The sequence below is a fragment of the Electrophorus electricus genome, chromosome 9, assembly GCF_041902795.1.
Source record: "Electrophorus electricus isolate QZ-2024a chromosome 9, ASM4190279v1, whole genome shotgun sequence".
NCBI lineage: Eukaryota > Metazoa > Chordata > Actinopteri > Gymnotiformes > Gymnotidae > Electrophorus > Electrophorus electricus.
Genome location: NC_137505.1, coordinates 13,087,573 through 13,101,700, shown reverse-complemented (window position 1 = coordinate 13,101,700; position 14,128 = coordinate 13,087,573).

The window sequence follows — 14,128 nt, the reverse complement described above, 5'->3', positions numbered from 1 at the left end:
CCATGTTTGTTTTTGTTTGTATACAATGTCATAGGATTTGCTCTCTGTGGTACTTATGGCTGATGCCTTTGGTCCCTAGATGGCTCCCTATCAGAAGAGTCTGGTTCGATAGAGAGAGATTCACAGAGTGATGATGAAAATGTTCTCACACCTACTATCCCAACTGACCAATCAGAAGCCTACATGCATACTGGTGGGCAGGGTTATGTGGGAGGACAAGCTAAAGTGGCTGATGCTGCTCTTCAAGATGGTAAGAATTTGTTACACTCCGTTACACAGTCATTGTTGCACTATGATAGTTAAACAGTATATTTCTGGTGGTGGTGGTGGTGTTTTTATAAATAGAATTTTAGCAGGCTCAGATATTTACCAACTTTTTTGCACCCTTTGTGTTCTGCCAGTCAGGACACTAAGACTGTTGATCCTTGGATCCTTGGATCCTTTAGAGGCTGCCAGTCAGAAGCAGAAAGTGACATCATTGTCCTCACAGCAAGAAGGGCAGGAGATGCCTTGCCAGTCACCAAAAGGCCGTTCACACCTGGAGATGCTGAGGCATGAAACGAGGCCCTGCCAATCACGAGCAAGCATACGGCAGCGCATGATAAAAAATGTGGATGGAATCTTTCAAAGAATGGAGGGACTGATGAAAAACCTGCATCAGCTTAGGGTAAAGTGGATATATTACTCACTCTCTCTCAAACACACACACACACACATACACACACACACACACACACACACACACACACACTATCATTGCAGCTAACTAGCACTTTCATGTTATGTTTTAAAAGAATGGCTTTGTGCACTTGTGAGATCCTGGTTAACTCCTTGTTTTCATTTTCATAGGAGATTGAAGCACTGTAGACTGCTTACAATGGTGTGAAAAAAGTTACCTGTCAGTCAGTTCAGATGACACCATCCATGGGTCTTCCTCCATTATCAGGACACCATCTATTTATCTTGGGTCGAGCGATGGTAAGTGTGTCAAAGAAGCAATTTATAAATACTGGGGCTAAATCTGTTTAATGTTGTACCACAATTCTTTTTGATTGTACCAAAAAAAAGATCTAGTCTGGAATCACTGGGATAATTTTGGGTTGAGTTTAAATGGAGCCCACTGTTTCAGTTGTGAACTGTCTTTTGTGATGTTTCTTTAACCCAGTCCCCCACTGCGAGTATGCCTGAAAGGCTGGGCCAGGCCAGCACTGAAAGCATGCCTAGACTGCTCATGCAGTCCTCCACCAACGAGCTGCTCACATGCCTGGGTGTGTTCTTGTGCCGGCGTTGCTGCCTGCTGAAGGACCTGACTGCTGACGAGCCTGTGCAGTGGCTGCGCATTGTGGACCGCTACGTGACACTGACAGAATGGCAGGAGCAAAGCTTCCTCATTCCAAGCACCATGGTCTTTCTCTACATGCTGTGCCGTGACATCATTTCAGCTGAGGTGGCCACCAAGGAGGAGTTGCAGGCCGTGCTGCTCACATGCTTGTATGTGTCTTGCTCCTACATGTGTGAGGAGATCAGCTACCCAGCCAAAGCTTTCCTGGTGGAGGAAAACAAAGGGGCCTTCTGGGCCCGATCCCTGGACATTGCTAACCGCATGAGTGGCAAGATGCTGCAGATTAACAATGACCCGCAGTATTTTTGGCAGGTCTTCACTGACCTGAAGAACAAGATGGTTCATTAAAGGATTAAACAATAAAATATTTTATTAATTAAACATTTTGTTAAAAAGTTCAAGTTCAAGAGGTTTTATTGTCATTTCAGCTATATACAAGTACACAAAAAAAACAAGACAATGTTCCTCCAGGACCATGGTGCAACATAAAAACAACAGTGCAACAGACAACATGCTACACAAGTGCAAACAGTCCAATATACTGCAAAATGTCATTAAATAAACATTAAATAAACAATAATAAATACAGGACAGGACAAATACAAAATACAAAATGAGTAGACAGTGCAATTTAGTACAGTACACAGTACTGGGCATATGTAAAGCGAGTTGTGCATAGCAATCAGTGATATGCTACCCTGAACATAGCAGTCACCGGTAGCAGCCAGAACAGTTCAGAGTACAGTGCTGGTTTAGTACAGCACTAGTCCAATGCAAAACAATGTGTGAGTGTGTGTATAGATATGTATGTACGTATGTATGTGTGTGTGTGTGTGTGTGTGTGTGTGTGTGTGTGTGTGTGTGTGTGTGTGTGTGTGTGTGACTGTCTATAAGCATGTATAAAAGTGCCCATTTTGGAATCTGAATTGGAATTGGAGTTAGCCAGAGTTCAGGAGTCTAATGGCTTTAGGAACGACACTAGCGTTGATTTTGATTCTAGCCACAGTTCTAGTAATAAGCAGAGTTACAACTCTGCATGCAAAGTCACTGAACGTTTGACTGTTAATTCTGTAGCAAGCATAATTGAAAAAATTACATGTCCTAAATGCATGTGTGGTAAATACATTGACATTAGTATTTTTAATTAATTTCTAACATTCGGAGACATTCAGAGGTGTTTCTATTAGGCCCAGAGTTAGCTAGGTCCCCACTGTCTAATTACTCAATGAACCTCAATGGTCTCCCAATCACATCTTATCTAACGGTTAAAGATCTTGGAGTTATGGATCCCACTCTCTCGTTCAAAGCTCATGTAAATAAATAATGTTTCTAGGACCGCCTTTCTCCATTTTTAAATTGACTTTATTAAGAAAATTCAATTCAATTCAATACAAACACTCCATCACAAAAACCTCACAAACAATATCTACCAGAGGACACAGACTACCTTCACTCTATACATTAATAATTAACAATACAATTTACATCTGTAAATTAGGTATACATCCATTTATATGCCCAAAAGAGTCCAGGGAATTTTTCCTCTCATATCAAACGTCTTCAACCTTTTTAACTCACACACAATCTGTTTAAAAACTATTTCTGCAGGTATTATACATTGCTCAATAATCATCTTACATCGTGTTTTCCAAATCTTCGAATTTGGCACACAAACAATCATCCAACAAAGGTCCTTCACATTCTCAGTCAAATTCTCATTAAACACTCCATACATAATACTTTTCCTGTTACGATCCCATTTAAACCCAATACCTCTCATTTTCTCCCAAATTTCAATAGTCCTTGTGCACTGCAGTAATATATGTTCTATCATTTCATCAGCTATGCAATTTTACATCGTACAGGCAATCTTCCAACAGATATAAGCCATGCAGTATCTCGAACATTTTCCAAGATACTTTTAGACTGTACATTTTTAACACAGGTTTCACATTCTGTCACTGTCAGACCCTTATAATTGACATTCCCCCAAAATCACAGTCTTGTATTGTTTTATATATCATTTTATTTGGGGACTTATTCCAATCAATATTAAGCTGCCTATATTTAAACAAAAAATCTCCATATAGTAATTTAAAATAAGGAGCATGTTTCCTTGACTTACCTCTTTTCTTTCCACTGATTTACATCTCCTACCCAAATTGCTTTCTGAAATATAGCTTTCATTACATTTTTGCAAAAGGCATTTTCTAATTTCTGAGCTAACTCAAATCCCCCTAATCCGCCTTTATCTTTTGACTTGTACATAATTTCCCTTTTTGTCACTTCTCTGTTATTTCCCCAAATAAAACGAACACACATTTTATTCAACCTCTTAATACATTTCTCATCCGGAGGGAAAACCGTAGCCAAAAACAACAATTTCGAAAAAATAAAGGTCTTAACCTCCTGTATTCTAGTCTTATAGTTTGACACCCTCCATTTTCCCAATTCTAGTTTAATTTCACACTCCTTTTTCTCCCAATTCCGTTCGCTACATCTACCATTTACTACCATCAAACCTAATATTTTAATTTCAGTTTTTATTTCTACATCTATTGGTACAGGTTGCCCATCTCCTATCCATACCCCTTCACTTTTACTTTCATTTAATTTTGCTCCAGCCACAACTTCATACATTTCAAAGTGCCTCTTAACTATATGAAACTCATTTTGATTCTTGACATAAGGCGTCACATCATCTGCGTACGCAGATATTTTCCATCTTTCCATACCTAACATGTGAACACCTTGTAATTGCTGATCATTATTAATTTTATATAATAGTGGGCTAATAGCGATGACATATAATGCAGCACTCAATGGGCATCCTTGTTTAACCCCTCTATGTATTTCAAAATCTTCAGTTAACACACCATTAACATTAATTTGGACTTTTGATTTACTATACAATAATTTAATCATATTTACAAACCTCTCTGGAAATCCATAATGTTCCAATGTACACCATAAGTAGTCTCTAGAAATATAATCAAAGGCCTTTTTCTGATCCAGTCCTATTATATAAAAATCCCTCTCAGACCCTTCAATAACCAAACTCCTTATTACTCCTAAACTATCCCACATGTATCTTACTCTTATCGCACATATCTGTTCCAACTCTATGATATCAGTCAATATTTCTGACATCCTATTAACAATTATTTTTGCACAAATTTTGTACTCCAAGTTTAATAGGCTGACCTGTCTCCAATTATCCAACTTACAAGGATCTCCTTTTTTTATATATTAATGATATCACACTATGATAAAATGAATCATGCAATTGCCCCCCATCTAATGCTTCATTAAAAACATCAGCTAGAAGATCAGCAATTTCACTAACGCACACCTTATGAAATTCAGCAGGTAAACCATCGGCTCTAGGATTCTTGCGTGGGTTTCATTCCTCTATTGCTCTGATAACTTCTTTTTTCCTAATTAATTCTTCCAACTCCTTGAATTCTAAAATAATCACCTGGAATGTAAACCTAGCCGAGGTCCACAACGAGGTGCAATTTGTAAAAGGACATTTTTTTTCTCTCAGAGTTAAAAAAAATGGAGAAATAAATATATTAATTTATTACCCCCCATCAGAGGACCTTTAGAGCTTTATTATTAAAAAAAGACAGACAGATGAACAGAAAAACGCAAAATGTATATAGAATATTTTTAAGTATTCGCCATCTGCACCATTACAGGAATGATGTGTGTGTGTGTGTGTGTGTGTGTGTTTATGTATGTATGTATGTATGTATGTATGTATGTATGTATATATATATATATATATATATATATATATATATATATATATATATATATATATATATATATATATATATATATGGTTATGTGCGAGTACATGTATGTTGGATTGTATATGTACACGTATTAGAGTGTGATATTTATCGTTTATGGATTGGCTCTGTATGGATTTTATCAATGGTGTCCAGTCTAGATGATTGGTTCTGTTATTGATTAATAATTAATAGAATTATTCTATTGATACATAGTCTATCAATAGACTTTTCTAATGGGTGACACTAATATTATTTTTTGTTTTCCAGTTCATGAGTATGTTTTTTTTGTTTGTTGTTTTTTTGCAATAATATTTTTATTATATTAATATAATAATGTTATACATAGAATCCTGTCATATTGGTTGATGATATATCTCCTAGGAGAAATAAAGATGGTGTTGGATGGATATGGTTATTTAAAGCATGGGATATGTTGGTGATGATGACTTGCCAAAATTGCTTGATAGGTGTGCTCTGCCACGTGGCGTGAATGTAATCGTCAGCTGTGTTTTGAGTAAAATATGTACAGATTGCTGAGCTTGTGAAACCAATTTTAAACATCCAATGTGTAGTATAATGTACTCTGTATTATTTTGTACTGAATGCATTGTGGGTTAGTGTTGCTGTCATGTGGTAATTATTATTACACATTTTAATCCAAACTGTGGCATCGGGGGCTAGTAATAAATCTTCCTCCCATTGTCTCGATGGGAGAGTAACTGTGAGATTTGATTTCACTATTATTTTGTATATCTTAGATAATAGGTTTTTTGTATTAAGAATGTTTGTTTATAAAATCTGATATGGATGTAGGTATCGGAATTGATTTTTGAACACATAGGTGATCTTAGCTGATGGTATTGTAGGAACTGGGGCTTTCTATACCATATTTTGGGGCTAGTTGTGGGCGTGACATGAAAGAAGTCTTATGATAAATATGTTTAAGGTGTGTAATGCCTTTTTCTATCCAAGAGGTAAAGTTAAATATTTTTGTTCATGGTAAAGTTTGGACTGTTCCAAATGGGAGAATGACTAGTTTGTGTGAGTGTGGAGTTTGATATCTTGTGGAATTTCCACCAGACTGTTAGTGTCATGGCCTCCTTCAAACTGTTGAAACATGGATATTTTTGAATATGAGTCTGGGCACATTTGAAACACCTGCCGCAAACATTACTGACATTATTTCTTGTTTATGTGATTGGCTGTGTTTCTCTAGTCACAAGTACTTCTGAATGCTCCTCCAGAGCACCCAGAAACCCTCATAGTGGGTTTCTCAACTTGCTCAGACTCAAATCTGAATATCCGCGTCTGAAACATCTTGGAGAGGAACAAAAAACACAACACATTTGATTAAATTGTTCTGGTCACCGGGACCGGAGCTCAACCCAGTGGTGCAGGTCTTGAGCTCAGCTCTGGTAAAGGCTACCAGTGCACTGAAGGGGTCCATGCTCTAAACTCTTGGATCCCGCCGGACTGACGCGTTGGGAAAGCGGTTTCTTTGTATGCCCAGTCATGATGAAAAGATTGTGAATCTTTTATGTGAATGTTTACGTAAATATGAGATTTTACACTCAGAATGTAAATAAAGGTAAGGAAATAAACACATTGTAGTTGATGGTGTTAACAATACCCTGCGTTAGCCTACTTGATCGAATAAACTAATATTATTAACCTATTAATAATACAAAAAAAAATCTGTATTAACAATTTACTATTTGCCATACAGCTCTGCCTTGAGATCTGAAGTAAATGACTTTATGTAATATAGAATGTAATGTGAAAAAATAAATTCGGTAAATTCTGGCTTTAAAAAAGTTCTTTCAGTGTTACTACCACCTGTTGTAGATTGACAGTCACACACCCCCTCTGACAGCCGTGCTGGGCGGTTGAATGGGGTTTGTGTGTATAGGATATACTAATACTGGACGCTGCAAGCAAACGTGCGGCCACATGCTCTACGTCGGCACTGCAACGAGTTGGGGAGTATACGGCAGGAGGAGAGAGAAAGCTTCGACTAAGTGCATCCTCACCTGGACACACTCCACATCATTTCCCCTTATGGAACATCCATACCTCCAGGGCACTACGCTCCATCACTCATGCCCAGCACAGCACATACTCACCTGGACACACTCCTCACCATGTCCCACGCTACATTCCGGAGCTCCAGACCTCCAGGAATGCAGCGCACCAGCCGACCCTTTAGGGACCACACTTAAGCCCCCATCCTCGGGCTAAATCTCTTAGATTGGATCAAGGGCTAATTTTCAATGGATCGCAGCAACGTAGCTGCTCTGCCACTCACAAGAACCTGGCCCAGAATCAGGTAATTTAAGCTCAATTAGCACCAGGTTCTCCACAAACATGCTTTGCAGCTGAATCCCTGGTCTGTTCACACGTGTCTTTGCTCACTGGGGTCCGGGAGGATTCTGATTTGGAGGCCTTCAGTCATAATCCCACACGCACCAAATGTCTGAACCTGCTGTTCCTCTCATACTGAGCAGGATTACTGTTGCAACACCACATCATCAGTAGGGTAAAACTAACCTGTCTCATGACGGTCTAAACCCACCTCTCGTTCCCTGTTAGTGAGTGAACAACCCAACGCTTGGTGAATTCTGCTTCACAATCATGGGAAGAGCCGACATCGAAGGATCAAAAAGCGACGTCGCTATGAACGCTTGGCCGCCACAAGTCAGTTATCCCTGTGGTAACTTTTCTGACACTTCCTGCTTAAAACCCAAAAAGCCAGAAGCCCCATTTTCACGGTCTGTATACGTACTGAAAATGAAAATTAAACAAGCTTTTGCTGTTCTGCTCCATGGGAGGTTTCTGTCCTGCCCGAGCTCACATTAGGACACTTGCATTACGCTTTGACAGGTGTAAAGCTCCCCCCCCCCCCAGTCAATGAAAACATTTTTAATATCTGTGGGAAAAGAGGGAGACATGTATCCAACAACTTTCTTTTTTAATGTGCAACACAGTCAAAATTGTGAACTCATCTACATGCAAAAACCACAAAAAGCATTTACAAACTGGAAACTCTTACTGCATAATTAAAACATTATACAACTTAAGAAAAAACATAACATAAAACATAAAACATCAGTAAACATGAGAATTCAAACAACAAAATGAACCAAGCTTATTCAAATTGAGAAGTAACAGCAGTAACTCTAGGCATGACCCATGGCCTTGAGGACCTGTTCGGCAGCGGTGTGGTGGGCCTCCTCCTCCATGTTGTTGTTGTTGGGGCAGGGGAGAACTTCGGCAGCACCGCAGAACGGTTCGGATAACCCTGGTACCAGCACGCTGTAGTTGACACAGAGTAAGCCATTGGTGTTGGTATGATAGCGCACGTTGTAGAATGGCACGCCGAACCCATACATTTGACACAGGAAGTGCACAGCATTGCACGTCCGCGAGAAGTGCTGTGGGCGGGGGTCGTGGGAGGCTGCCCCCACTGACTGGAAGCGCGTGGGTGTGAGAAGAGCCTGGCGGACAGGTGTAGGACCCGGAGAGGCGAAGGCGCCCACTTCTTCACGCTCGTCATGTCTGCGCTTGAAGCTGCCAGAGAACCAGTGGGCAGTGATGAAGATTACTCATATAAACCTTACTCATATAAACACCACCTGGATTGGCTTTGACATATTCAGGTGGATTTGGGCATGCCATCCAAAGCACACAGAAGCAATAATCTGTTAATACACCATAATTCTATAATCCCAACCCATCAATAAGAACCCTTAACAGCAATTGAATAGAGAAGGCAGCATACCGTACTGAGTCTGCATTGTCTAGGGTGTTGGAAATTCAGGTTACTGGCCATCATAAATATATTCCAGGTTTACAGTTAATGAGAGGGAGTTTGGTACTCTCTCTCCATCCAGCACTACACCTACGAGACAGTCTGTAAGGAGGCCACACTCTAAGTGACGTGAAGGCATTTACTCCAGACCTTTTTGTGTATTAAATGGGTTTGTTCTAGACCTTTGCTAGCTCTCTAGTGCAGGATCTAATAACGTAATGACAAACAGCTAGCTGAGAAACAAGCAGACATGGGGCCAGTTACTCATGGTCCCTTTAAATAAGAGGATTCAGAACAAACTGAGCAGTTATTACTGTATAGTTCATCCATTATTGATGTTAATTTCTCAAATTAAAGATGTGGTTTTGCATCTTAATCTCAATGGAATTTTTTCAATTTAAAATGCTCTGAGTTAGACTACAGAGTCAGTACAGCATTTGTGTGTGTGTACACATGTGCATGTGTGCGCGAGTGTGTGCGTGAGCACAAGTGTGTGTGCGTGAGTGTTTGTGCGTGCGTGCGTGCGTGTCTAATTGCGCACAAACGTTTCTTGTGCAATGTGAAAAAACAAAGAGCTAGATAGAAAAAGAGAGGGAGATTGATCAAACAAGGAGGGAGGACCTAGCTAAGCTAGGACTGAGGGGAATGACTTCAGGGCAGAGGTGGGTAGATGAATGGCTAAAATGATGGACTATTGGATGGACTGATGGTGTTCAGTGTAGACCCAAAACAGGGCCTTAAAATCCAGCCTTAGGGGAAACCCACTTAAAGACAGACAGGTGAAGGTTGTAGGTCACATACCTACAATGTGCTTCCCTCACTGTCTATCTATACGTACCTGCGGATACATACATAACTATACATACCTACAGAGAGATATATAGATACATACCTACCGATACATACGTGCAGATAGATAAATACATAGATACATACCGGCAGATGGACAGACAGATATATACAGAACTATACATACCTATAGACAGATAGATAGATACATACCTACCGATACGTACCTATAGATGTATAGACAGATACATAAACAACTATACATACCTAAAGAGAGATAGATAGATAGATACATACCTACCGATACATACGTGCAGATAGATAAATACATAGATACATACTTACCGATACATACCTGTAGGTGGATACACAGATACATACATAACAATACATACCTATGGAGAGATAGATACATACAAACATACAAACGTACATAGATGCACACAGAAAGACATAAAGAAGAATTTTAGGTCTACCTTTGATATCGAAGAAATCAAGAATTGTCCTACCTATCACACACACAGGCACTAGGTTAGCTAGCTAACTATTCGACGAAACTGAGCACACAAACGCTATGGTAAAAACCTGTGTAAAAAGACCAAAACCTGAAGTAAATTGTTAACTGGAGATGGTAAATGTCATTAATGCATTATGAGCGAAAGATAAACTCGTATGTCAAATGAGCCAGTATGAAGCAGAACTAGCTAGCTAGGTTTACTCTTTAGCTTGCTAGCTAGCTGGTTTTTGTGGCTCGTTTAATGGGGGCGAGTCTGCAGGCTAATTAGCTGCTATCACGGCGAGCGTATTATAGCAAAGAAACTAATGTTAGACTATAGGCACAGTCTATATTGTGAGAGACACATTACCCCCAGATATTCAGATATGCTCAAAATGTCCCCCATATAACGAGGTAATAAATTAAAATATTGCACACACTAGTTGTGTCAGCTGCTGTTGGTGAGACATTTTATGTTATAACACCCACCACTGCTGTCTATTGTCGCACTTAATTTCAGACAATATTACTTTTTTTCTGTGTAAAGTCCCCTTTACTGTCTTGCTGGAAGCTTAATTCTGGACATGGACATGAGTGTGCCAGTGCAGTGGTGACTTCTCTGGGTTTTAGCCTTTTGAATTTTCCTGTGCCCATAATTACAATAATTTTCTAATAATTAATCTTTTTTTGTTGTTGGGTTTTTTTTTGTTTTGTTTTGTTTGTGGTAGAGACATGTTAGGCAAGACAGTACAGGTTGTACCCTTACTGCTTTGCTCAGAACTGGCTTTCAAAACACATGTATTTCATTTTTTTAGCTCTAACATGTTGGCTTTACCTGAAGTTCTTCTAACGACACTTCAGTGTGGCAGATTCTCTTCTGACTGGTTATCACTGGGCTACTACACTGAAGTATTCTCATATGCTATCAGTAAATATGCCACTTACTTCTGTGTTACTCCACATGTAAACATGGTTCTCTTTACAGAAAATAGTTTAGTGGTGCAATAGCTTATCCTCTTTCCTGTCAACTTCCATATCACTTCAACTAAGTCAATCAAATCAAAATCAAAATTTATTTGTATAGCGCTTTTTACAACAGTTGTCACAAAGCAGCTTTACAAATGTCCAAGTCCAAGCCTCCAGTGAGCAAGACAAAGGCAACAGTGGCAAGGAAAAACTCCCTAGAACATGAGGAAGAAACCTTGAGAGGAACCAAGACTCAAAGGGGGGCCCATGCTTCTCTGGCCAACAACGGTCACCACAATAATGACAATTTTAAGAGGAAAAAAAAAGCAATTAATTTCTAGTCTAACTTTCTAGAGGTCCTAATCTGTGTCCCTAAGTACACAGAAAAAAAACAAACAAACTCAGCAGGATTACATGTATATTTACATTTACAGCATTTAGCAGACGTGCTCATCCAGAACGACTTACAAAAGTGCTTTGTCATTTACTCATAGAATATATCCAAGTTCAGTATAGTAGGTTAGAATTAAACATACCATTGAACTAGAATACTGTGGAATACAGGGATAAATGCTGATACCTAGAAGTGCAAAATACATAAGGTCTATCTTAAACAACGATAAGTGATATAAACAATAAGTGCTAGTTTGTATATTTACCCCTAACTAAGCATTTCCTTCTAGAACTAAGTGTTTTCTGCAACTTTACTGTTAATGAAAGTGACTTTAATCCATTGTTTAGGCTACATACTCATCAGTTCCTGGTTCTCACAAAATATGCCTTTAATTGTATTGGAAGCTACATGGTCAGTGTAGTATGACTAAGATGTTAAGTCTCATTTCCTCCCTAGATTGGGGAATTGTCAAGAAGGAAGTGCTTGGGAGGTCTAATGATTTCCAGGGTTACGTTCTCAGGAGTGTTAGCTCCTGGTAGGGTCTCCCATGGCAACCAGGTCTGAGGTGGCGACTAGACAAACACAAGCCATTAACACCCTTATGATCAAAAGTATGAGAAGTATGAGAGGATCAGCCCAAAGAGACAATGTGGGGGGCTGTGCAGTGCCCGGGCAGTGAAACAGATGATCTCTTAAAGGTTAAATCCCTTAAAGGTCTTAGTCCTGCTCATCCCACATGCTGATGTGTGAGTGAAACAGTGCATAGGTGTAGAGACCTGGACTTGGCGAGATGCAGGCCTATCCTCGCAGTCTGGTGCTATTCTGTTACTAGAGGACCTGAACACGCTTCTCCAACAGTACGTTCTTCTGGGCCTGATGACAACGCACACACACATGAACACGCACACACTCGGGCACACAAACAGACATACAGATACTGTTTAATTTCTTCACATCTGTAGATACACTAGCATAAGTTGATATATACGTTTATGAGTTTGATTATGAGCTGATTTCAACTTGACACGTACAGAGTATATAATATACATAGAGAGTGCATAGTTTTACCAGATTGAGTGCTACAGATTCTTGTAATGAAAGGTGACAAACCCAGCCATATGAAGAAAACAAGTACAGGGTTAATCCCTTAAAGGTTTAAAGAAGTCTGCCTTAAAGGTCTTAGTCCTGCTCATACCACATGCTGATGTGTGAGTGAAACAGTGCAGAGGTGTAGAGACCTGGACTTGGCGACATGCAGGTCTTTCCTTGCAATTAATGCTACATTCTGCTGCAGGAGAACCAGAACATGCTACTCCACACACAAACAGACACACACACACACACACACACACACACACACACACACACACACACACACACACACACACACACACACAGTTGCGCAAATATATGAGAATACTTCAGTGTAGTAGCCCAGTGATAACCAGTCAGAAGAGAATCTGCCACACTGAAGTGTCGTTAGAAGAACTTCAGGTAAAGCCAACATGTTAGAGCTAAAAAAATGAAATACATGTGTTTTGAAAGCCAGTTCTGAGCAAAGCAGTAAGGGTACAACCTGTACTGTCTTGCCTAACATGTCTCTACCACAAAAAAAAAACCAAAAAAAAAACCCCAAAGATTAATTATTAGAAAATTATTGTAATTATGGGCACAGGAAAATTCAAAAGGCTAAAACCCAGAGAAGTCACCACTGCACTGGAACACTCATGTCCATGTCCAGAATTAGGCTTCCAGCAAGACAGTAAAGGGGACTTCACACAGAAAAAAAGTAATATTGTCTGAAATTAAGTGCGACAATAGACAGCAGTGGTGGGTGTTATAACATAAAATTTCTCACCAACAGCAGCTGACACAACTAGTGTGTGCAATATTTTAATTTATTACCTCGCTATATGGGGGGCATTTTGAGCATATCTGAATATCTGGGGGTAATGTGTCTCTCACAATATAGACTGTGCCTATAGTCTAACATTAGTTTCTTTGCTATAATACGCTCGGCGTGATAGCAGCTAATTAGCCTGCAGACTCGCCCCCATTAAACGAGCCACAAAAACCAGCTAGCTAGCAAGCTAAAGAGTAAACCTAGCTAGCTAGTTCTGCTTCATACTGGCTCATTTGACATACGAGTTTATCTTTCGCTCATAATGCATTAATGACATTTACCATCTCCAGTTAACAATTTACTTCAGGTTTTGGTCTTTTTACACAGGTTTTTACCATAGCGTTTGTGTACTCAGTTTCGTCGAATAGTTAGCTAGCTAACCTAGTGCCTGTGTGTGTGATAGGTAGGACAATTCTTGATTTCTTCGATATCAAAGGTAGACCTAAAATTCTTCTTTATGTCTTTCTGTGTGCATCTATGTTTGTATGTATCTATCGCTCTATAGGTATGTATTGTTATGTATGTATCTGTTTATCCATCTACAGGTATGTATCAGTAACGTACCGATGGATAGACAGTGAGGGAAGCACATTGTAGGTATGTGACCTACAACCTTCACTTGTCTGTCTT